The 26,488-nt window shown below is 32.6% G+C and overlaps 1 protein-coding gene across 1 annotated transcript in view; it reads left to right on the top strand.

Annotated features, from left to right (window-relative positions):
* LOC149422819 (uncharacterized) overlaps positions 1–26,488 on the top strand; it is a 770,637-nt gene that overhangs the window by 240,205 nt on the left and 503,944 nt on the right. The window contains exon 4 of the mRNA XM_089632301.1: positions 2,878–2,930. The gene's annotated coding sequence lies outside the window, so the exon portion shown is untranslated. The remainder of the gene's footprint in view (positions 1–2,877; positions 2,931–26,488) is intronic.

The following is a 26,488-nucleotide window of genomic DNA, read 5'->3' as shown; positions in this document are numbered from 1 at the left end:
ATTCCCGATTTACTAATTACTTAAGGGTTTTTTCAATCACTTACGATTAGTTATTCCAGATTTACTAATTACTTTAGGGTTCGTTCAATCCCTTACGATTCGCTCCTCCCGATTTACTAATTACTTAAGGGTTCTTTCAATCACTTACGATTCGCTCTTCCTGATTTACACATTTTTATATTTAATAGCTGTTCCGCGATTAAGAAGGAATTGTAATTTTTTTCAGAATGCGAAAATGCTTTAAAAACAGGTCCGAAATAAAGCTATTTTAAAATAAATAAATAAAATTGAGTCCATAAAAAATCAACACAGAACAAAAATTTAGTGAGAACAAGATTTAATATATTTAGTGAAAACTTTTGTGAGAAGATTTAATATGTTTTTTGAAGAATTTTTATTTTCCAGTTGTTGAAAACCATAAAATTATCATTTCAACAAATTCATTCCGTGCACCTGACTAATTGCTAATTAAGCTTTACTCAAAAAACGTTGAAAGCTTTTTCATTGCTTTGTCGGTCGCTTAATAACTTTGTGGTAGATGGAAAAAAGCTATTCCGCAAAAAAATAAATAATTTTTTTTTATGGAAAAATACAACGACTCATTTAATCATTGTTTTATTATTACAATTATTTAAAATAAAAAAGTTTGTAAGCCTTTTTGCTGTTGTTTCTTTTTTCAATTTTCAACAGTACACAAGTTTATATTACCCTTCCAAAATCTGGTCCGTAAGAAACATCAAGTTATTTTCTTTTAGTTATCCATGTTTTGCAATAGATTTTCCAAGTTTATTTGATCGGCTGAACATAAAATAACGATATCAAATCAGGAAAACAAAACATCGAAAGGAAAAACCAATTTCCGGCATGAATACGATGACAATAAAAAACCTCCAATGATGTTATGAAAGCTGAAATATAATGAAGATGCTTTTGCCAATTTAAATGTCATCTATTTGATCTTACCAACTTTTCCATTAGATTGCTCTGATAGTGGATTATTAAGTTGCTCCTATGATTTTGAGAGTGTAATTTATGAGTCAAGTATTTGGACGCTTGACAAAGTTATTAGTTTTGTTAGCATTATAGTTTGAGTTCTTTAGAGAACGCATCCAGCGTGGTTCTAAAAGGTGGCATCGGGTATGCCGGACGTATTTTCAAAATGAATTGCTGTAAATTTTTATTTAATTGAGAATTTGAATTGCTATAATGATTGCTGAAATGGATCCAGATAAAGACTTAAGAATATGATGAAAAGGAACAGCCGCGTATTTCATAATAAATGTTTAAACACAATGACATGTCTACTTAATAAAACAATAATTCAGAATTGAAACATTGCTTTAAATGGATTTGGTGACCAGATCTGAATAGCTAGGTACTTTCCCGCTTTCCTTTTACCCATCTTCTTCCCTTTCCCACTACTTTCAGACTCTCAACATACCCTGATTGAGGATGTCATAACTTTTTTTTTACATTGACTCCATAGAGGTGGCCCTGGGGAGAATCAGGTCCTATTTCATTTCTGGGGATGCTGTGTTGAGGGTCTTTTTGTTGAACATGGGTCTCTTCAAGACCCATGTTGTAGGAGGGAGGAAAAACAGAGGCCGGCAAATGTGACAAATGTCAACCGTGTACAAATTTTTGTCGTGTTTACCAATTATGCACCGGTGCCAAAGGGATCAATGAGGCTAGCGGAGCAACTTTCATTGTAATAATGGTAGAACAAGAATAAAAACTGACGCCTGTGCTCTAAAGATTGCAATCCGCCTGTAGGGCGATAAGGTAATCTAACAAACGGACCGCCCGTTTCTGCACAGAGTCGAGGGTTTTTTTCAGGTATTTTGGGGCTCCGGGCCATAGGAGGCTGCCAAATTCAACAATGCCAGTGGTCAGCAGTTGTTTACTATCTCCAGTACTGTACATGTACACTTGTACAGCACACCCAGCTTTTGTGAGGCTAGCTTGTCTCTGCCTCCGTGCCTGAGCTAATCACTTAGACTTACACCAAGCACATCAATTGAAGGTATGTTGGGAAGATTGCTTCCGTTGAATGAGACTAGATTGTTATTTCGACCCCTTCTAGACGTAAGCAGACAGGATTGGGTCTTTGAAACATTAACTTCGACTTTGTTATTCTTACCAGAATAGAAAACCCTCTCGAGGTAATCGTCCATTCTCTGCTTCTTACTGACTCCAGGTGGTTGGGACTGTTGAGAGCAGTTTGTAATAATAACTAGCAGCAACAACAGTTTCGTCTATTTTTAAAAGTTGGTTAACGTTTAACCGTCACCCAACTTTATTTAAATAGTAAAAAATCATAAAAATTATAGCCCTTTCACCATAAAGCCACCCCAAATGAGACGGGTTTTTTTAAATTTGGGTAGCGGGAATAAGTATGCATTTATTGGATAACCAACACATCTGCTATAGGTTACCCCAAGTGGTTCGATACGTTTGGTGAGTTAGAAGGGGTGCCCGGGTTCATGGGGTGAGGTTTATCTCGTTGGTTATCTAGTTGGCGGCGGATGCGTCTGTCAACCAACTGCGCGGTAGGCCGGATTGGAATAAACTGGTTGAGGGAGACTTTTGACCTCTCCAACAGGACCCTCTCTAAAGATCGCCTTGCATCGTAGTAGGACGGATGGATTCATACGTCCGTCACCCTTGGACTCATTGACCAAAAGATTCCCACCCACCACTCGTACCCTTTTCCTTCCCAGTATTTACCATTCTTCCTGTCCTAAAAAGTCCAACTACACAGTATCCCCAAAGATGACATAGGTCGTGAGGGGGAATTTTTTCCTCGGGGCCTCCTTTATTGATCTAATAATTGGACAGGTATGTTATTTTCTTACTAACGATTGCTTTATTTTTCAGATACTCGTACGGAGCCTTGCACTGAGGAGCCTCTAACTGAGTGTTGCATTTAAGTAAGTTAAACATTTGTTTATATCATTTTTTCACGTAAATTTAAGTACATATTTCTTTAAATAATATAATATGTATTCGTCCATTTCCCAGTACATGAAAAGTAAATCTTTATAAGGGTTTCGGTTTTATATGTTGTATTGGGTTCCTCCCAACTTAGTTTATTCAGTTCTCTAGGAATAAACTAGTCAATATTCATTGTCTAATAAGACATATCCGATTACAATCTTCACTAAAAGTCTTCAATGGCATTAACACACTTAAGGTAACTTCAGTATAAAACTTAAGCTCTATTGAAGCCAGAGTTACGTTCAAGTTATGTCTCGCGAAAGTCGAGCATGTGGTACACTGTACACAGTTGTACACTGTACAGTGAGTCCGCAGATACCATCAGTAGGTTGAAATAACTGTTGGTGCAAATAATCCGTTTCTTTGCTATCTTAATGAACGATTATTCTATAATTATCGTAATTGAAGTTGCTTCGAGAAATCAGCTAACTACCAGTGCACACTTTTGAGTATCCAGACATGGTGAACACGTAACTAACATTTTGAACACGCCTGAAATTTGTTGTATTAAAAAAGGGTTGTTCTTATTACTCATTTTACATGAGCACTTTATCTTTTCCTTGGAAAAACCCTCTGTACAGAATCCCTAAAGATAAATATTACCGCGAGGTTACCTTTTAGACACCCTGCATAAATAAATCATAAAACCTTTTTTAAAATTTAACTATTCAAATTTCTGAATGGTGAAAATTTCTTATTTTAACTTTTGGGAAGATGAGTTTTACAAATTCCATTCAATGACGCCTTTCTTCTTGACATGCTGTGCTAGAACACCTGCTCTGCCGTGGGGAATCTTGACAAAAACATGGTGGCGGCTAGTTTAGGCTTGTCGTTTTCAGGTACGCATAAGTCGTAGCATTTCAAGAAGAATGTTCAATCAACCAAGTTATATGTCTAATTTCAATTGTCTTTAATCTAATTTATCTCAATATGAAACAAACCCGAAAAGGTTATAATAGGTTCAAGTCCTTGCTCGTCACATTTTACCTCGAGAATAATATGAAAAAAAAATCCTCTATGATAATGTGTCTTCATAAAAATGTTTGTATTATTAACCTTCAAATATATTTATGTTCCTGGCAGGACATATCCCAACCCTCTATAAAATCATCCCACTCTAAATATTTGCAGGAAACTGCACTCCCGCGGGGATAATGTTCCATAAACTCCAACCGATATTAATGCTCAATAAACTGTTCTTTTTTAACCGATTATCATAAAACACGAGAGTCAGTTACCATTATTATAAATGTATGACACCATAAACATAACGCCTGTCAACAGACAGAAAATATTATAATAAAATCTACCTTTTTGATTTGAAAGTTCATGAAATATTTAGGATTTAATTATTATTTTTAATAGTTATGAGTTATGACGTTAGAATACATCAAGACTTGCTATTGTCTCACAAAACTAAGATAACATGCATGAACGAAATAAACTTTGGGACCGGGCGGCTTTTTTGTATTCATGAGTCGTGTCAAATGCTACATTCCCCATCACGGGTGTGACTGAGATGACAAGATACACGTACTCGCTTACCCTAAGACGAGTGCGGGGCGCTGAATGAGTTATTAGGTTAGTCGGTTAGTAGGTTGTCCTTATTGTACTTATGTGATGCAACTTTTGCTGTCTGATTTTCTCAAGGCCGACGAGAGTACAAGCCTGGGTGCATGATGTATTTTGAAGTTTCAACTGATCAAGTCAGTGCCGTGCCATAATAGAGCAACGATAGTTTGTCGTGTTTTCCTCGCGTTACTGCTGACTGTTGTTTTTTCGAAAAATGTTTATAAGTTTACTCAGTGACAGCACTGACTTCATTATTTGGCTGTTGCGCGACCAGACCTCCAATCTAGTCGGCCTTACATTTTCTTGCGGAAAACATATGTTTTATTTATAATAATCGATATTAAGTATTTTGCGCTAGTAAATATTTATCGAGTAATGAAAACACTTTATCATCACACACGGACTTCACACCACGGATTTTGATTGTAGTGTTAATAATTTGTTCAAATGGCTTTAGCTGTGTTTGGTGACCGGGTCTGATTAGTATTCACATTTAAAAAAATAGTTTTCCAGGCTCACGTCAAGAATGATTAACATTAATATTAATTATAATTGAATGTTTCATTCCTGTCTTTTATAAAACGGTATGATTTTAATGTGAGTATTTCTTATTAAAATATTGTGAGATCTGATAAAAAGACCCTCAGCGTTGTTAGTTTTATTTCTGACTCGGAGCAAAGAAATATTGTTTTCTTTTATCATGGCGCGATCAGATAACACCTTAGAGAATAAGACGAAACGTGTTTTTATTAGATGAAATAATAGCACATTGGTGGCCATAGCTATACTACATATTGTTACATATATGTAACTAGGTATTAACATAGCTTCGCTGCATATTATATCAATAATAAATAAAATAAAACAATAAAAAAATGTAGCTTTTTTGTTTGTACTGAATATTTGTCGGTAATATTAAGACCTTAAAGATAAACATAAAAGAACTCACATCCTGCTCTTTCATACATGTCGCTATTTTAATTATTTTACGTAAAAAAATAAACCTTTCGCAAGTTATGCTTTAAAATTTTAAGATGCACCCGTGCAATATGAATTTGAATCAAAAGTTTTGTCCATATACAAACTCAATTCTTGCAAGAAAAGCATACAAATACAATATAACAACTGATCATCAACATGATGCATTTCTTAGATACGTATAGTTGTTTTATGTGATTTGAAGGTGCCAAGACATTCGTCTATTCTCTATTCGAATAGTATCCAGTATTCGAATAACAAATCTCTACTCTTGCTGACCTCCTGTTGTCTCCTGTTCATTGTACCAACAATGCCTTATTGTGCTTCACAACTTCCTGTCATCCTAACTAATAAATTTCCTAATGCTCCATCGTCCTACAGGCTTATTATAAAAAAGTTTTTGTGGTGGATCACAATATCTTCCATCCCAAATATATTGCCTACCCAGAGGAGTCGTCTTTAGGTATCTCAGTACCCCGTGAGACCGACATGATCTACATGCTTTACAAATAACGTTGCTTCAATAAAAGATAAACATTTATGTCTAAATCGTACAAGATGAACTAGTCGGAAAACGAAAAACAGAACTTTCGTAGAAAATATTCCAGGGCAGGAGCCTTGGGCTTGCAATTTTTCTAAGAACTCCAACCTCCTACAACTCCTGAAAAGATTTTGTTTGTGTTTGGCATTCAAAGATTTTTCCTAGAATTTTTCTTACAAAAATATCTTTCTACTATTATTGTAACAACTTTTCTTTATCTTTTGAAGGTTATCAGGTACCCATTAATGAATATATCTTTATCTTTTGAAGTTTATCAGGAACCCATCAATGAATATATTATTATCTTTTTATTTTTTGTGTTTTGTTCTGTTTCATGTTTCGTTTAGATTTATTAGTAAAGTTAAGTATTTTTTTCGATGATATAAAATATTTGTCGTTATTCTTCTAAAGGTTCAGCATTACAACCACCCAAATATTGTTTATTTTTTTCTCTGTGAAACTAAAATAAAGAAGAAAAATCGTCACGATTTCGTATGCTGTTGTAGTTCGCATGAAATGGAAAAAGTCACGATTTTGGATGCTGTTGTAGTTTGCATGAAATGGAAAAAGTCACGATTTTGGATGCTGTTGTAGTTTGCATGAAATGGAAAAAGTCACGATTTCGTATGCTGTTGTAGTTTGCATGAAATGGAAAAGTCATGATTTCGTATGCTGTTTTAGTTTGCATGAAATGGAAAAGTCACGATTTCGTATGCTTTTGTAGTTTGCATGAAATGGAAAAGTCACGATTTCGTATGCTGTTGTAGTTTGCATGAAATGGAAAAGTCACTATTTCGTATGCTGTTGTAGTTTGCATGAAATGGAAAAGTCACGATTTTGTATGCTGTTGTAGTTTGCATGAAATGGAAAAGTCATGATTTCATATGCTGTTGTAGTTTGCATGAAATGGAAAAGTCACGATTTCGTATGCTTTTGTAGTTTGCATGAAATGGAAAAAGCCTCGCAAATATTTTGATTGGAGCTCAATGGTGATTTTATTATTCATCAAACGTGACGTTTAATGCACGTCAACGTTTTGCAAAAGGACGAGTGCGATGGGAAATCAATCAGTTATAAGCTCTGGCACGTAGTAACAAAGTTTACAGTGTTGGTGTTCAACTATAGATTATATTATTTACATACACACCTGGAATTTATTATAAATTACTTGGAAGCTTGGAGGTGTGCGATATATTGGATTTTTAATTTTTTTTTATTATTTATTGAATTTGTACTTTGTACATTAGGCAGTTCTGTCATTTTGATTTCTTCAAATGTGGCAATCTAATTCTATTTACATTTCTGGTTTCGTAATTATAAACATCTTTATTAAAAACAATTTCATCCTTAAAATATTTTGGAATTTGGTTGTTCATGACTTTATGCACAAAAATTAACACATTAAATAACAGTCTCTTTTTTATTGGAATCCAATTTAGTTGCTCTCTCATTTGATTAATGCTTGCGTATTTGCCTTTTCCCAGTATACATCTCATAGCTCTATTCTGTATAGCATCTAGTTTGTTCAAATTTCTTACATTGGTCAAATATAACATAGTAGAGCAATAATCTAAATGTAGAACAACTATAGTTTTATAAATGAGCTCTTTAGTGTTTCCATTTAGTTTATTTCTTAATCTTCTAAGAAAATTGACTTTTTTTGATACCTTCTCTAGCACATATTCAAAATTTGCTGTAAAAGTGAGTTTTGAATCGAGTATTTCACCCAGGTACTTAATTTCATTTATTTTTTCACTTTTTTCATTATTAATTGTCAATTTTAACTTTGTGTTATGCTTTTTGCTGCCCATTTCAATATATTTTGTTTTGTTTACATTAAGTTTTAATTTGTTTAATTTCAGCCATTTCACTATATTTTGTAGGTCTTCATTTAATTTGTTGATTGCATCTTTGTACTCTTCACATGAAATATAGATTAATGTATCGTCTGCAAATAATCTAATTTTGCATTGTTTTATGGTTTTAATTATATAATTTATGTAAATAATGAATATATTACTAATTTATTTTTATGTAACACATCACGAGAGTGAGCCAACTAACACAAAAGCAGTTTAAAAAAGATCTGTTTTCACAAAGCCAACATCAAGTGTGTTTTGCGTACATGCACGGTGCACAGGGTATCAATTCTGATATCTCTTTGTTACGATGGGAAGGTGGGTGCTATTATTAAATAAACAAACCAGCCAATTTCTTATAGAAACAACAAATCTATGTATTCAGTACGACTGGGTACAATTTGAAAATTATACACTTTTTACAAGACAATGCAATACAATTCATGACTCACCCCTTTGCGTGACCGACCTAGGAAGCTACCCGACTAATGAATATGCAGAGCTTGCATATAGCACATCACAGATAGTGGCGTCTGGTCCAGCAGCGGATGATGAGTAGTCCAACCGCCTGTGAACATCCTGAAGAAGACGGTTCCACTGGTGAACGGCCAAGGTTCAACCGGTAGACGATGTGCGACCCAAGGAACAATCGTAGATTGGAGATTCAGCTGGTGAACGCTCCAGGTCCAGCCAGGGATACGATACCCGGTCCAAGGGGTAATCGTACCCACAGAAGAGGTTATGTAATGACGAGTAACGGGATTCTACCAAGAGAACAGCATATGTCGTGCATAGAACGCGGAGAGTGTAAATAACATATTTACCATCCGGCTCCGCTGGCGGGATTAGATTATGTACGTTTTATGGCACCGTTTTCCCACGATCGACTCGATAACTGCCATTACTTTATAAACTCCGTAATTAAAAATTCACGTACATCACAACCTGTATGGTCCGCGAAACTTATCCAACGCAACCACGGTTTACCGCCAAACCGAGTTAAGTACAATAATTTAACCCATATAGGTTTCAACCTACCACCATTATAAAAACAACAACTGTACTCGGAAAACAAGACCGCCCATCCTGTTTCACAGTGAGAGAGACGGAATCCGCTTCCGCTGTCAAGAGTGTTGCTCACACTTCTACGTAACTGCATCGCAACATCCTTTAAGCAGGCTCCATTGTGATACCTGTAAAACTCAGCATGCCTACATTGCCGTCTGTGCATTACAGATTGCAATTGGTCTAAGCAAGAGATTGTCATTCAGGTAAACCGCCCCTCTTTAAAGAGAATGAAGTAGATTTATCAACTAGTAAATTACAAAACCTATTCAAAAACTGTTTTTAACCAAATCACTTAATATTATGAATATTTTGGAACACTTCAAATTGTGTATCATTTTTATTTGCTAATATACTTCATGCAAACTTAATATAGCGGAAGCCACTAAAAAACGTAACTTGTTTTCACTGAGATAATAAGCACAATATACGTTCTTTATTACTATTCATGAGTAAAATGAAAAATTGAGTTGTATAATGTATCACCCTTTAAATATTATTCAGTGTAAGCCTATCTTAAAGAATTCAAGCAATTGAAAAAACTTTAAGCCGCTCGCGCTGCCTTGTAAGATAATTTAACGGTTTTATGATTTTACCAGATGTTAGTGAAGCAAAACTTTTGACATAAACCTCATTTCCGAAATACAAAGTTAGGTTAGTTTATTCCACCCACTGTTCATTTAATACAAAGTATATTACATTTTAAATTGTTGGCAAGCCTAGGTAGAGAGCCCCTTGTTTGCATTCTCTCAGAAGTTTGAGAAGATAGCCAGAAAGATAATACCCAATGAACAGTATAATACAATACAATGTACACAGATCGTAGTTTCTCAATGAATGTGAAATATTTTAATGTTTAGATGTTGAGACAAAATAAAAACACAAAAACATTTAGGAATGTTAGCTTTTACATTCAATTTAGGAATGTTAGCTTTTACATTCAATTTAGGAATGTTAGCTTTTACATTCAATTTAGGAATGTTAGCTTTTACATTCAATTTAGGAATGTTAGCTTTTACATTCAATTTAGGAATGTTAGCTTTTACATTCAATTTAGGAATGTAAGCTTTTACATTCAATTTAGGAATGTAAGCTTTTACATTCAATTTAGGAATGTAAGCTTTTACATTCAATTTAGGAATGTAAGCTTTTACATTCAATTTTAAAGTAGGAGATTAGTTTGAAAGACCCTCGACTAGTGAGCTCAGGCGATATTCAAATTGTACTGCTTTTTTGTCTAGAACATTTAGACCAACGCAACTTCTTTTGACAAATAATAAAAATAAGTAAATAAATAACAATAAAAACATATTTTGGTTGCATTTGATAGCATAGATAAAATTTTGATAAATATATTTTTTATGTGAATATCGCACAAGAGTCCCAACTGCTCCCAACCGTCTGGAGCCAGTGATACTATGACATCCCCAATTCGGTGTGTTGGGAGGTAATGGGAAGGGGAAAGAGATGAGGAAGTACCTAGTTATTCAGATCTGGTCACGAAACACGGTAAGGCCCTTTAAAGCAATTTTTCGATTCTGAATGCATAGAGAAAAGTTCGTGAACGTATTTTTACTTCTGTAAAATAATTTATTATGATCTATTAACATAACTAATACAAAAACAGGTTTCTAAGAAGCCGTACAGCTACAGAAAAGTAGCAAACTTCATTTTTATGTGAATACTGCACAAGACACCCAACTGCTCCCAACCGTCCGGAGGAAGTGAGACTATGCATTGACATAGCGTCCCCAATTGGGGTATATTGTGAGGCTGAAGGTATTAGGGAAGGGAAGGAGATTGAGAAATCAAAGGTGAGGGAGTATGCTAGTGGCTATTCGCCAGGTACTCCCCATCCTTCGACTACGAAGGCCGTCTTTCAAAAACAAACATCAACAAAACAAACAACATTGTCAATTTTAGAAATGATCCGAATTTTATCTTTTGAAAAGAATTTTTATAGTAAAATGAAAAAAAAAATTAATTTGTAAGCCAAAAATACATTTCAAATGAACAATAATAATATACTAGCAATTAAAAACTCCCTCCGCGGGTTTTTGCTGCTAGGCCCTGCGGGCGGAACTTGGTTGGGCTTCGCCCAGTTTAAGTGATACTAACAACAGTTACATTTAATAGATAGATATTAGGTCATTCAAAGAGAGAGAGTGAGTATACATTGTTAAAACACGGAACAGGAAAGAGTTAATCAATAATAACATGCTCAATTTAGGTATAGTAAGAATAACAGTTGTTTGAATAAATGAAATTTTACGTATTTGTGATGGATTATTTCAAATTAAACACTATTATTGACTACCTACATGTCTACAACTGATAGTAACTGTTATCGTACCTAATATAATTTGCTCATAGGAGACTTGCAGTGATTAAAAATGTGTTACAACCGTCAATTTCTATAAGTTGTATCAATATCGTATAGTTTGTCACAACAATTAAAGATAGTTATAACAAAGTTGACTGAAATAAAAGATTATTACATATTGATTAATTGTACCCGTATTTATGAATAAAATAACGTAATTGTGACATGAGATTAGCAGTCGGTTTAATTAAAAGGTGTTAATTTTACTCCAACTGGTGGTAATTCTTTACCTACAACTGTTACTGTATCTAATAAAGTTTAAAGTTTGGTTATACATACACCTTCATCACGAGAGTAAAAATCAATATATATATGCATATATTTTTTATTTAATATTTGAAAAAAATATTTTTTTACATAGATAACTAACTATACAGGATATAAACAAGATATAAAACAATAGAATTTAAAGTAGCCTTTCCTCACCATAAAGAGACAATGCTCTTGTGTTTGGTTAGGGAATTCTAGTTCAATTATATACATATAATATGTTAGTATTAAGGTAAATAAATTATTAAGAAACAACACAAGATTTAAACAATATTACTTTTAGATGAAAGTAGTGAACTTATTTTGGATTTATAATAGTTTAAGGTAATTTTTTAATTTAAGGTGAAATTCCTGAATATTTTCGATATTTTTTAAATTTAATGGAAGGTTATTAAAATAAATTATGCCTCGATAAAGATAGGTATTTTGAATGAGCTTAGTGTTAAATTTTGGGATTTTAATAGTTTTCTGCTATCTTGCTGATGTATTGATTTGCAAATTATGAGTATTTGACTGTATTTCTTTATAAATTTGAAGTATTGAATATTTTTGATACGTTTTGTCTACTGTGGGTACTTTAAAAATTGAAAAAAGAATTTCAGTAGAAAATTTTGAAGTTTTTTTCAAAATTACTTTGATTACCAATCTTTGAACTACTTTAAGTGGGTTCAAAATTTTATTATATGTTCCTCCCCAACCAATAATACTCGTACCATATTGTAATATAGATTGAACAATCGCATAGTACACTCTTTTTCGGTTTACTAGTCTAAGAATATTTCTAAGTCTTATAAATATATAAATACATTTCCTAATCCTTTTGACGAATTCACAAATATGTGTTTTCCATTTAAAATGTTGATCTATATATACACCAAGATATTTAATTTTGGATGTTGGACTAAGGATAGGACAAGTTTGATTGCAGTTAGTTCTGCCACATTTGCGTTGGTGTATTATAAAGGTAGATTATTACAATATAGCGCCCCTGAGGTGATATCTCACAAAAGCGGCGCTATGAAAATTGTACAATTAATAAATAAATATAATGCTTACATTTTATTGTGTACGTATGATATACAACGGAAGTACATAAAATAATGTTATCCGATTAAACTTTATTTTATTAAAAAACAAATAACTTTTTTGGAAGTTCACCTCATCAAGAGTAAGTATACACCGAAGTCAAAAATTAAATATAGATTACAATTGGAAAGAAGAAGTGGAAGGAGTAAGGCTGGCTAAAAAGAGTAGGCTGGGTTTATAAGAAATAGGAATTACAATATCGTTAGACGGGAAAGACCAGTTAAGTGGGAAATATTTAAAAGAGAGTTTATAAAAAAAATCTTGTTAATTATATTTGTTTTTATATTAATATGTTTTCTAATTTCTAAAATGTCCAAATTATTTATTTGCGATGCTTTGTATCCTGTGTGAAGTATTTTAAGACCTGAAAAAAACAAATAGCACAAAACCATTAAAAAATATATTCATAAGACAAATAGCATTTAATAACGGTTATTCTAATGAATTGATAGTTAATTAACTAAATAAAAAATTAAACATATTCTCTTCAAACGGTATTTTACCCAATTTTTAAAGATAGAAATAAACAATGGTGTAGAATTCTGTTTGTGGATAACGATACTTCTAAAATTATATATAAAAAACATTCCTGGTACTATTCAACCGGCGTTTTTCACTAATAACAAACAGAAAAAAAATATTTTTAATAATAAAGATAGCGAAAATCAAACAAAAAAATCAGGAGTTTATAAACTCAATTGGGATGATTGTAATTTCTTTTACAAAGGTAGAACCAATAGAAACTTTGAAGTCAGAATTAAAAAAACATCTCAGGGCTCTAAATGGAAATATCGAATCATTATTAAACAAATCATTATTTTTTTAATAATGATCACACTTTTGATAATAATTCAGTTCTTAAAATACTTAAATAATGTTGAAATTTTAGAAATTAGAAAACATGTCAATATAAAATCAGATATAATTAATAAGCAAAAAAAATAATAATAATAAAAATGCAATTGCAAAGTGATAAGCTTCCAGAGGAAATCTTCTTATTAAACGCTTGTTAATGGTCAAATAATTTTGCATAACTATGTGTATTGTTGCATATTTAAATATTCGTGCCAGTCATTTGGTTTTTTATTTTTTTTATTATTATTTTTATTTTTTTATTTAAAGAATGCAAGAAAAAAATATATATAACTGTAAATAATAAGATAAGAAAAAAACAGAAAAGTTCTAATAAACTACTTTTCAGTAGTTTGTCGATGGCAAATTTTCACATAAAAAATATTTAAAAAAGATAAAATTTATTTTACTTAATGACAACAGTGATAACAATAAAAAATAACAATTTGTTTTAAAATATAAAAAAACATATACACAACAGTGATAGTATCTACCAATAGTTTGTATTAGACTCTAATACAAACTATTTCTTTCAGCGAGCCAATTTTTCAACATAATATTTGTTTTTACATTTGTACATTTTTTTATTTCAGCAGGTAACATATTTAAGCAACTAGGTATCATGTAGTCCAGTGTTCTTTGTCCATATTTGTTTAAATGCTTAGGTACAATTAGTCCTTCATTTAACATAATACGAGTATTGTAAGTGTGGTCCAGTCTATTTATGTATATAGGGCTATTCATACGCTTTCGGCTGACGATTCAAGCTGTGATTCCATACCTTATAATAGATTCAGCTAGTGATAAATAAATTATTTTTCAATAACTTTGTAAACATCACTTATAGGTAAATACTTAATGTCGACCGGGTTTCGCTACAACCGTAGCTTCATCAGGACAGTATAATAGTGTCCTGATGAAGCTACGGTTGTAGCGAAACCCGGTCGACATTAAGTATTTACCTATAAGTGATGTTTACAAAGTTATTGTTTAATTTTAAATTATAATGTCACATCACAAAGTAACCGCTTCATATGAAGAAATAAAATTATTTTTCGTTATTCGTTATTCGTTCTTATACCGCCAGAGGTGCGCTCTGTCGACCATTTATTGCCGCCGTGCATATCGGTCATATTGAAGGAACGCATGATTTTTTATAAACGTCAAACATAATCAAGTAATTGTGGAAAATTTTCATTGTAATGTAATAAATCCAATAAATTATGAACTTTCTAAAACATATTTTCTTCGATATAATCCAAAAATTATATGAGCAGAAACGATATTTTTGAAGAAATATCGTATTAAATGTGGCGATTCTATTTCAGTATGAAATCGGGTCTTAATTTTAATGTCTTATTTTTTTGGATCCGGTCGCCTGCAAACCGAAATGAACCTTACGGTTGCTTAAAATTGAGGAGCAGAATGGTATTTTTTTGCCTGCAGACCCCCTATGCGGAATTTACTCGAAACACACAATTATGAATTTGACCAATTAGATGGCCTACATCGTCCAGACGCTAGGATAATAATACTATCAGATTAAATGCCTATTTTTTATCTGAGGCATTATTCCATTAAAAACTTGCCGAATTCCCTCGCAGGCAGGCACCAGGATTACAGCTCCAGTGGAAAGGATAACTGCAACGGTAAATCCGCGTCATAAATCTGCCGTTTCACTTGGATACAGCTAACTGCAAGTGAAGGGTTTACTGCGAGTCATAGGCCACTGCGCTTCTGCTACCCGCACGGCCGGCCCCGGCCACCTACTACTAACTACAACTACATGCTCTGCTTGGAGCAGGCAACCAAGTAACCAAGCAACCACCGCAGACCCGGGAGCGGGTCATAAGGGCTGTACAATAATAATCCACGCTTCGTTATAAATTTGCACACTTTAGACACGTTAAAAAAGCACTGTGTTATGGTCAACTCGAATCTTTGGATATTATGTAAACAACAATATCCTATTAGCCAAAAAAATTGGAGAGGAGATTTCTTTTTTTTGGAAGAAATCGTACAAAAAACCAGAAAACTATAATTTATATTTAAAACTCCATTATTGCTCCAAATTTTTAACTACAGCTCAGCGATTTTTTTCTTATGTATTGACAGGGAACAAAATAAGTAGCAAATTCTTATGTATTGACAGAGAACAAAATAAGTAGCAAATTCTTATGTATTGACAGAGAGCAAAATAAGTAGCAAATTCAGATGTATTGACAGGGAACAAAATAAGTAGCAAATTCTTATGTATTGACATGAAACAAAATAAGTAGCAAATTCTCCGAAATAGAGCAATGAGAATAATACTTAATAATAGATTTTCAAAGGTAACTAACATGTTAAAGGAGCTAAATTGGCTAGTAAAACAGATGTTGACCTTAAATACGATGATATTTATACATAAAATAATAAGAACGATTACCGAAATTTAAAAAAAAAAAATTATGGACCACAAGGACATTCACAAACATAATACAAGAACGTGCAATGAAATTAGGTTCCCAAAAAAGGACAAAGCCAATATACAACTTATTTTATATGCAATGGAATATAATATTATAAAGCGCTGCCGGAAACCACAAAGTCTGCAACAGTTGATAGATTCAAGCTGGATTGAAAATGCAATAAAATGAAATAATTTTTGTGTGTAATTAAGAATAATTTAGATATTAGTAAGCTTCGATGTACAAAAATGATATTAATAATTAAAATAAAGAAGAAATTTACTAACGATACACCAAATCACATAAATAAGTTATACGTCTTATTTTTCTAAGAACAATCATAGTTATTACTTGATCTAATGGAATATAAGTTCTTACAAAAATACAAAAAATATATTTGGTAATGGGTCGCGTTTTATTCACTATTCGATATTCATCAACTTCTGCTAAATTTAATTATTTTAAAGAAAGTCACCAGTTGAACAGATAGCAATATAAAGTAATAATAATATTACTAATTCAAAGACATTTCATTGGAAAGACGGGGATACATAGTGAATATAATTGATTACAAGTAAAATTATTTAGGTTTAACTATCAATAAATGTATCTATCCTACCATACGCAGCCTCCGAGGTCGAGAGGTAAGGCTAAAGAAAGATACTCTCATGATCAGCCTGGTATGAGACAACCATTCAGAATGAACCTTAAATAGCTTTGGGCGTGTTTGGTGACCAGATCTGAATAGCCAGATTAAAAATAAAAATAGAATATGCTACTTTTCTGTAATTGTACGTTTTCAAGGAAACTGTTTTTGTAGTACCTAGTTATGTAATAGATTATAATAGACATAAGTAAAAATACGTTCTCTAACTCTGGTCAACAGCTTCAACTTCATAACTAAGTTTAATCGTTTTTTATTTTTAGTATTCACTCAAAATTTAAATATTTTAGCAAAAAATCCCTTCTGTGCTTCGTGTTGTTTACTAGTTTTCAAAGTTAACAGCTGAACTGGGATGCAAGTATCTGCCAATCACCAACCATAAAACAACCCTCGTCTCTCTCATGCTGTTCTATTTCCTCGGCGTAACTCACACCTATTTGCTTCTCTGATTTCCTTCACTCTGAGGGTTGGGTAGTGAAGGCTGATCTCCTGTTGATGGGATCGCTTGAGCTTGATCTGGGTAAGGGTTGGTTAAAAAAGCTTTCTTTCGTTGTTGAAAATTCTTATTATTTTGTCAAAATACCCCTGAGATGCTGACGCGCACTTTCTGAGTTTGTTGTTATGTTAGTCATAAGCTCACACTAAATATTGAATTCTAAACTATTCTATTGACCTGAAATATTGTGTTGCACTAAAATATTGTGTTGATCTGAAATATTGCATCGAACTGAAATATTTTATTGAACTGGAATATTGTATTGAACTGAAATATTGTACTGAACTGAAATATTGTGTTGAACTGAAATATTGTATTGCCATCAAAAAATTATCATGCTTTACTAAAATCAACACTAGGGTTCCACCCTACTCTGCTTAGCACTCGTATCATGGCTACTTTGATGTGAAGTAGTGGGTAGTTCCTGTCTGTACTCTAAATCCTGACAGCCTCCCTCGATACCTCAACACATAGCCACGGCGAGCAGATACATCCTTCCCAAACTATGTTCCCAGCCACATTTCCAACTTCGGCTTCTTCGTTTCTATGAAAATTATCTCTCTTTGAAACGAATTTTACGTTCAAACTACCAAGCAAGATATTTAAAAAAACTTCCTATTTTTATATTAGAGAAAAAATATTCATCGCAGAAGTTATTCAAACGCTAAAACGAGCGTGAATAGTAAGAAAAGTTTTGATGTCCCCAGCGGGACGTCGGAATTGCATTAATTGAGTCATGGTGAGTTTGAATATTACCGCTGTAGCTCAGTGGTTAGGGCAATCATTATCAATCGACACTATACATGTACTTGAATCACCTATGTCTCTTTTGTTTTTCTAATGTGTACCACCTATAAGTAAATTTATAATTACAAATGTTAAATATATAATTTCTGATTTTATAAGTCAACAACTCAAAGACTGATAAAAAAACTTGACGGTGATGAAATTCGCAACACGTAGACAAAATACACAAAAGATTTACGTACGCAGTAAATATCGCAAGTGAATTTGTCAGGTCTGTCAGCGAAATATCTGGTAAACATTGGGCGTGAAATTTTATTTTTTCTGACGGCTTGTGACAGCACAATGGATGGAAACTGTCGAGGGCATGGAATTGTTAAGGAATTATAGAATTTTTGTATTTATTTTTGATTTTTGCTCAATATTTGTAATGTCTGGGTTGACTGTGTAAGTTTCATTACTGGGTAGTAAATATACATACTTGAGTACGAAAGTCTTGAATAAATGCTTGATTCGTTCAAGATAACAAATAGTTAATTATCGTAGAATCCCCAATATCTAACTTAAATTGATCTATTGAATTTATAAAATACCCAGTACAAACAGTAATTATTGTTTATCCTTACATATACGACTTTTTATTTCCTAAATAAATCAATAATAATAATAAAAGTCTTACTGGACACACGTCCGTTCTGATAGAGTTATTCATAGAGTTTAAGATCTGCTTAATGACCTTCAAAGCATTGCAAGGAATGGCGCCAGCATATATATCGGAACTATGTATCCGACAAAACTTAAGCAATAGACAGCTTACTCTAAGGTCAGCAGATCTAGATGTTAGTAATCGTCTAATCGAACTTTCTAGGTCAAATCGAGCTGTTTACTATGATCGTTCTTTTAGTGTAACAGGCCCTCTCATCTGGAATAGACTTCCCTCAGCTCTTACTAATCTCCAGAATTTGGCTGAATTTAAACGAGCTTTAAAAATAAAATTATTTAAAAAATCTTACCATTTATAAATTTTAACTTCTTTTCAATATTTTATAATAAGCCATATTCTAAAACTTCCAGTAATTGTTTGGTTTCGGTTGTCTCCTTATTGTACCTTTTTAAAGTGTCTGCTCAGAAAATTCTCATTTCTGAGCACAAACTGCCTCCTGTTTTATGTTATGTTTTAGTTTTAATATTCGTATTTTGTCCTGTCCTACTGTTATTGTTATTCTAAGTTTTGTCATCACTTTGTATAAACAGTGTATTTAGTGTTATAATATTAGATCTGTATTGGGTAAGGCACACTGTAGGAATAATTTTAAGATTGTTATACGAGTAGTTAAGCGCACTTGAAGTGAAATGACACTAAACTGCGCTATATAAATTCCATGTTATTATTATTCTGGCGGACACAAGAAATACAAATGAGCTCACGACCTGTCCTCGGCTATCCTCGGGTTCTAACCAATCGGAATCAGTTGTTCCCAATAGTGCAAGCACCGCCACCTGTGATTAACTCTATTACTTTAAACTATTTTAACTGGATATTAATAACTGCATCAAATAAAAAAAATATAATCTACCTTCTCAATAAATAAAAATGTTCATTTGTTAAAAGTCTTAACTCTCAGAAAGTTATTTACCGATGGCTTTTAAATTTTAAATCTCCGTTGCATTCAAATACGGGTGTGTTATTATATACCTACACCATATAGATGTCACCTGTGTTAAGTAAAAAGGATTTTTGTAAAACATCGCCATCTGTTGGACGTAAACGCAGCACGCGCGATGGTTTCTCTATCTACATAGACAGACTGAGCCACTACGGCTACTTTATAATAATAATCTAAAACACTCACAAATAGTTCTATATTGTTTCTTGTGATTTCTTGAAACCAATTTAAGTAAAAACTTGCCTTCTGTGTATTATAGTGTAAAAAGTGTAATGTGATGAATGTTATTTAAAAAACTGTATTTTATCATGTCACAAATATTTAGAACCAAAATATCTTTCGAACTAAAAAAAGGTTTGGTACGGCATTTAAAAAAAACAACGCATATGGACATAGTGATTATTATTTCTGGATTGTATTTAAAAAACTCTTCATTTATAGAAAATCGACCTGCTTGAGTTGTCAACCAAATTACATTGTATTAATTATTTTTTTTTTTTAAAGAAAGACAAACATTCCCGGGTTACGAATAACCTGACAATATTTGAAAATCTCCTACTACCACCATAGTAAGCGGAAAATGTTGCTTGTGTTGTGATGGAGGACTTAGCCAGCCGAGGAATTGAACACACTACGCCTGGGTGAGACCCAAGCGCGATGTCAACTCGGCCACCGACTGGTCCATGTATTACAATGTGCTATCATAATTTTATGACATTCATCAAATAATTACATACATGTTTCAATTCCCAGAATTGTGAAGCTTATAATCGGCTTAGTCGATACATCAAGCACACCGATTAACATTTTTAATTATCATGCAGTTTAGCAATAGTAGCGAAACGATTTATTTCATGCGTAAAATACCGCCAGATTATTTAAACCACCTGCCGATCTGCCACCGACTGAACTGCCACTGACTCATCTGCCACCGAATGATCTGCCACTGACTCATTTGCCACTTACTGATCTGCCACTGACTCATCTGCCACCGACTGATCTGCCACTGACTCATCTGCCAACGACTGATCTGCCACTGACTGATCTGCCACCGATTGATCGAGTCTTGCCGCGGTGAAATGATTTGAAAATATCATAATATTGGTGTTCGTTTTACGCTCTATAAACAATGTGCAATTTAGTTATTAAAAACAAATAACGTAGGATTTGAAATGGTGAGTTTTCGCGGTGTTGTTATTGTGTCTCTTTGTTACCCAGTTCGTTCGTTCAACTCGTTGCTGGAAAGTTATTAGTTTGGTCATTGACGAATCCCAGATTTTCAATTAAATACTAAAACTTATCTCTACAACTTCACTACCATAACTTGCGAGCTCTGGCTCATAAGATTGCCGAGAGGTTTTTCAAAATAATAATATTAATTTTATAACTTGTCTAGCACCGTTTTGTGAAAAATCACCCCAAGGGCGCTATTAAACATTTTTTCCTGATATTGCTATTGTTTGAACCGTTTAAATATTTTAATTAATTCAGCCGTATGAGGAACTGAATACCTCGTCCGCAGACTTATGTAAAATATTATGGTTTTTGACTCCTTTACCAAATCGTGTCACTCAATCTTTCAACTTAGACGTAGGGTAACATGATAAAAACAATAACGGCGATTGACACTAATTTCATGTGAATAACGTAATTTTCATTTGCAAAAATGAACGAAACTGTATCTAGGGATACAAAATGAAGGTTTAAATTTGTATCAAATAATTATTCTTCCTACACTCAAGGCGTGTATTTAAAATAGTAGATTTGCCGGAAAAGCTTAGAAAAGTCAGCGAAAAGGTCCGGCAGATGAAATCCTGGTCAGGACAAAAACCCCTTTCTGTGCAGTGTATTTTATTTTATTTTAAGCCTGATTTATTGTTACTATTATATAAAGATTAATTTTTTAATTGGTCAGAAGAAGTTTGAGAGTCGTTAGTCATACGTCCTAGCAAAATCATGGTCGGACATTCTCCCAACCATGGAACTGTGATGTGGGCTTTTCCTCCGAGATAATATACCTGCAATCGATGGGCAACCCCATTCACATGCTAATTCAGACGTAATGTACCCGTCAAAGTAATTACTTATAGACAACCCATTAAACAACTGCCCTACCATGCGCTGAAAGTTACTGGTTGCTGCCTGGATTAATGTTTTCGCTAATAAGGCTTGTGCAAACTTCAAAGAAAGATGTTGGAAATTAATGTTCATTTTGTAAGTATCTCTAAATAGTAATGTTATTTGTTCAGTGAACTTTATAAAATGAAAGAGGCTTTAAATTATACATCCTAGAAAGATGTGATAGACGAGGCTCTGTTAACAGGTGTCTCTATAGATAATAAAGTTAGTTTCATTCAAAGCGCACCCAATTATGTAGAAACTATGTAATTTTAAAAATGAAGTGCAATTTTCTGCTCCTATTTCACTCTTTATGCAAAATAAGAATAGATATATATATATAACACTAGATTTCATATTTCATACAAAGTAATTACACTCAATTGGTCACCACGAAACAGGCAGCCGCCTAGTATGGTGATTCATTATATCTACTTTATGTAAATTTCAAAATAATGTAACATGTATTAAATAAATAAATAAATAAGTGTTTATTGTGTTTAATTTGAAAATGAATAGCTTTTTATTCAACCTTTTGCTATGTTTCACCGTGTTAAATGCGTTAATAAATGATAAAATATAATGTAGAGGTTATACTGACAGAACATATTAAGTCAGATTTGGCAGTTTTTCGTTCAATAGGTTAAAAAATAGAAACTTTTATGTTGTACATTCTGATAACATAGCATACTTGCTGTCGAATAAAAAATGTAATGTTAAATTGTTATTTTTTATTCAGAATGCATGATTATTATAACTGTTTTATGCAAGTTCTGTATGCAGGAAACATGCCTTAAAAAAAAAAAGAAACAGTTCTGTATGCAGGAAACATGCCTTAAAAAAAGAAACAGTTCTGTATGCAGGAAACATGCCTTAAAAAAAAAACAGTTCTGTATGCAGGAAACAATCTGATTTTATTACCTATTACATTACCTACTATACTATTTTCTACCAGCACACATTTTGTCAATAGATTTCCCCGTTGGCCATTTGCGCGTCATTTAATGAATGCATTAAGACAGTAGTCGTATTAAAATTGTATTTTTTTATAAATGTACTCGCGGCGAATCGATTTTTAATTGCATTTTTTGCATGGCAGAAAGGCCGTTCTTTGTAATTCGTGCATTATTTTGTTATAAAATATATACAATTTATTCCAGATTTAAGAATGTTTTGATTTTTTTCCTATAAATGCGATTATCTCAGAACTCATTTTCATTCTGCAAGTTTACCCTTGACATTAATATTATTTTAAACATTATTTGTTTTTTATGAAACCAATATACATATATATTTTTCTGTCCCATTAATCTCGAATGGGGACTCAAGCCATGAAAAATGTTTACAAAACGTTATGCTACTCATGCTCAAGTCAATACAATAAAATTCTCCCCACATAGTGTCGTTTTCATTCGGGTTTCCATTCTTTGAAGTTTTCTTGAACAGACCTTTGGTACGTTAATTTACCAACGTATATATATTCAAAGAACTCCAATCTCATCAGACACTTGGTGGAGAACTTCACCGCTGGTTGGTGCTTACAATTCGCATAAAAAATGAAAAAAATCAATAAACATTTCCTTATTTTTCAATCCGCTTTTCGAGCCAATTGTCCACTCGTCTCCAAATAAAAATAAAGTACTAACCAGTCAAATTCAAAAAAGGACTTACTTCTTATTTATTGTTAAGTAAAAGGTATTTTGAGGATACATTCAACCTTCGGTGGAACCTTTTCTTTTGTCAAGTAACTATTAAAGTGGTCTAACCACATTGTGGGAGTGGGGGTGGGAGTATGAATCGAGGAAAGCCATTCAAAATCTGTTTACGGAAAGAAAATATTTAAAAATAAACAATCAATATTAAAATGCTTTTATAAAAACTATAAATTATTACACAAAAAAAATAAATACTTTATAATTATTATAACTGAAAAACACGAAAAGGGTACATAGACCAAAGAAAATTATAAGTTTAATAATATTGATAGGTAGTCATTCATTCAATCGATTGAAAGGGGAAGGTCAAGAAGTACTTGGCTTTTCAGATCTAGTCACTAAACACGGCTATTACCATTTTACGGAAAGAAAATATTTAAAAATAAACAATCAATATTAAAATGCTTTTATAAAAACTATAAATATTTACACAAAAAAAAAAAACTTTATAATTATTATAACTGAAAAACACGAAAAGGGTACATAGACCAAAGAAAATTATAAGTTTAATTATATTGATAGGTAGTCATTCATTCAATCGATTGAAAGGGGAAGGTCAAGAAGTACTTGGCTTTTCAGATCTAGTCACTAAACACGGCTATTAAACCCTCTATAAACCCTCCACACAGCATCCCCAAAGATGACATAGGCCCTGAGGGAAATTATTTTCTTCAGGGCCTCCTGTGTGGAGTAAATATAAAAAAAAAAAAAAATACCATTTTATGCAACCTTAAGAATGTGAATAAATGACGTTTCAAATATCTAACACTCTGGAAAATGTTGCAAATAAACGACACATTATTTTTTTATATGTGCTATCGAGCTGCTTTCTTCCAGTTCCACAGGCTACGATATTTGCTTCCACAGAGATTTATGCTTCTAAGATTATGTTTCTTCAATATAATCATAAGAACCAGACCACAAAGAAAATATGAAACATTTAGATGAGAAATATTCACCGGCTAAATAGCATTTTTCAACCCTCGCTCTTGCATTTGTCGTTTGTAAAATGAAAGTCGTATGATCATTGACATTTTTTTAATTTTTTTATTTTTATTGAATAAATAGTTAATACATATCAACAAACAAGTCCTGCTAAGCCAATTGAATTGGCTTGTCAACAGGTGCTTAAAGTTTAGTTACATATACATTTTTAAAAGTTATAATTTACATCTTATATCTACAGAATCAAAAAAAAATTTATACAATTTTTCTTACATATTAAAGTAAATATTTTTTTCCAATAGCCAATTTTCACCATATATTTAACCTTATTCACAGACTTACAATGCTTTATAGTGTCAGGTAATAAAATAAATATCTTCGGTATGTTGTATTCAAACGTTCTCTGTCCGTATTTATTATTAAATTTCGGAACTATTAACCCGTCATTGCGCGTGAATCTAGTACTGTATTTATGTTCTAAGTTTCTTTATGCTGCGGGGTAAATATATACTGAATTATGATTTTTTGCCATAGAATAGCTTAAACAGGTAATATTTTGGCACTCTGAAACAGCAACGGTGTATTATGTGTTTAAAAATATTAGGGACGACTAGTAATTTTACAATTGCGTTTTGTACAACTTGGACTTGTTTCAGATTGGTTATAGTAGTATTTCCCCATATGGTTAATCCATATCTTATAATAGATTCTGCCATTGACGAATAAATTATTTTAAGTGTTTTAATTGATAGGAAAAAATTTAATGTGTACATTCTGCCAGCAATTGATCTGAGCCTTTTACAGGTTTTTTTTAATATGTTTGTCCCATTTGAAAAAACAATCTACTGTCACATATTCCATAACTAATTCTAAGCTTTCACATTTACAATTAGTCAGGATATTTTTATGGATGCAATTAAAATTATGAGATTTAAAGTTAGGATTAAATTGAAATCTGGCATAAGGTGTTCTTATATGCATAACTTTGTTTTTTTTTAGCATTTATTAATAGTCCTGCATCATGTGACCATTTACAAAGTTGATTAAAGTCAATTTTCATGAGTCCAATTGCAATTTTTAGATCTTTATGTGATATGACCATTATGACCAAATCCCTATCATCTGCGAATACAAAATGTTTAGCAAAATAGAAAAGTTTTTTTCATTATAGTTACATAAATTATATATAGTGTATGTCCCAATATGGAACCTTGTGGAACTCCTGCAGATACATTCTTTGTTTTACTAAAAGTATTATTTATTTTGGTACTTTTTTTTCTATTTCTAAGATAATCTTTAAATAAATTTAACACATTCCCTCTTATTCCAATTTTTTCTAAGGTTTCTAGCAGTTTTTTTGATAATATTATATTCTCCAACTCACCGATTTTATACTTGCTATAATTTTTTTCTTATCTGCTTTGTGACCTAATACGTGTGATTATTTATTCTTGTATCAATACTCAACGCACGAAGAAAACATTTTATAAATGGGTTGAAGACATTTATTTTTATTTTTCTTCTGTAAATGTTATTATTAGAAATCTATCCTGCCTGGAGGATGGTTTCAGATAATGCCAGGAAATGTTGTTTTGCGTCCGCGTGCATCACAAAAAAGCCAACGCAGACATTATAAAGTACTTTTAAAATACAATATAATATACGGAACAATGTCAGGACTCAGTACAAATGGTGTCAAACGTTTAACAGCCAACACGCCGGCCGTTCTGGCAGGACCTGTGGTAATATTAGCTTAGAGGATTAGGGTGCTGACGCGTGTAAAAATTAAGGTATTTTTCCGTCCATAGGCGGTGAAAAAGTGCCACCATAAAGATAAAATGTTGTTTAACAACATAACCTCACTTAGTCACGCTGTATCTTCCGCTCACTTGCTTGCGGAGGCAAATATGCGAAGTTTACGTTATTCCCTGGCCTAGAGGCGCTAGTGGGTTCAGCAAAATATGAACTCCAAACGGATGTCTGCGCTCTTTTGGGGATACGCCTGTATGGGAGGTATTTAGTAGGAAATGAAGGAGTTTACCTAGGCATTGAAGAGATCATGTTGTATGTTGTAGGAGGGAAGAAA

Source organism: Hesperophylax consimilis, chromosome 6 (genome assembly GCF_061612785.1).
Source record: "Hesperophylax consimilis isolate HC1 chromosome 6, BYU_Hcon_1.0, whole genome shotgun sequence".
NCBI lineage: Eukaryota > Metazoa > Arthropoda > Insecta > Trichoptera > Limnephilidae > Hesperophylax > Hesperophylax consimilis.
The sequence above is the reverse complement of the archived record's forward strand: the minus strand, read 5'-3'. Positions and strand labels throughout refer to the sequence as shown.